This window comes from Tupaia chinensis, unplaced genomic scaffold (assembly GCF_000334495.1).
Source record: "Tupaia chinensis unplaced genomic scaffold, TupChi_1.0 Scaffold140464_1, whole genome shotgun sequence".
Taxonomy (NCBI): Eukaryota; Metazoa; Chordata; class Mammalia; order Scandentia; family Tupaiidae; genus Tupaia; species Tupaia belangeri.
The window spans coordinates 17,262-18,289 of NW_006200341.1; positions in this window are offsets into that span (position 1 = coordinate 17,262).

Below are 1,028 nucleotides of genomic sequence, written 5' to 3' on the forward strand. Positions count from 1 at the left end.
CACAGTGGTTAAGATGGCTGGATTCCACATGTCCAACCTCATGGTTTGTCTTGGACACAGTGAATTGAAATACATACGACATATATGTGAATGCATGCCCAAAAACCTAAGGGGAGAAATGGAGACTTTATTGTGGTGTTGTGATTTCCCTAAGGATGTGCTTTCTCTCTCTCTCTCTCTCTCTCTCATCCTCAGGGGAAAAATAGAGAATTGATCATGGTGTTGTGATTTACCTATGGATATGCTTTCCCTTTCTCACTCTCTATTTCTCTCTTTCCAGAGAGCATTGTACTGTATGAAATAAATAAATAAATAAATTTTTTATGGTATTACACAAATTTACATTTCTACTAATAATGGGCACTGGTTTTTTTTGCTATTATTTTAATTTGCACTTTCTTGATTAGTGATGATTAGTGATGTTGAGCCTTTATTCATATACGAACTGGGCATCATATGCTTTTTTTTCTTAAAAGTGTCTATTCAAGCTTTATGCACTTTTTAAAATTTAGAATATTTGTATTCTGAATGTTAAATTTTTGAGATCTTTACACATTTTGAATATTAATACTGTATGAAATGTCATTTTACAAATATAGAACCATTCTGAATGTTGTATCTTAAATTTGTTTCTTGTTTTACTAAACTGTGTAGAATTTTCCGGTGTAGATTTTTTTTAGTTTTATATCATTTAATATTTCTATTTTTTGTTGTCGTTGGTTATGGGCTCATATCAAAAGTATTGCAACCTAGCCAATGTTATGAAGATTTTTTTCTCCATATTTAAAAAATAATTACATTTTCTTGTCTAAAGGTTAAATCTTTAATCCATGTTGAGTATATTTCTTACACAATGTGAGATACGGGAGTAATTAAATTATTTTCTCTGTGGTTATCTAATTACAAAATCACTGTACTGTCCCCAATTCAACTTCTTGGCATTTTTTTCAAAAATCAGTTACCTGGGGACCAGCAGTTAGTGTAATGGCTACGTCCAAGATCCGGTGGCTTAAAACTCATGCTGAGTG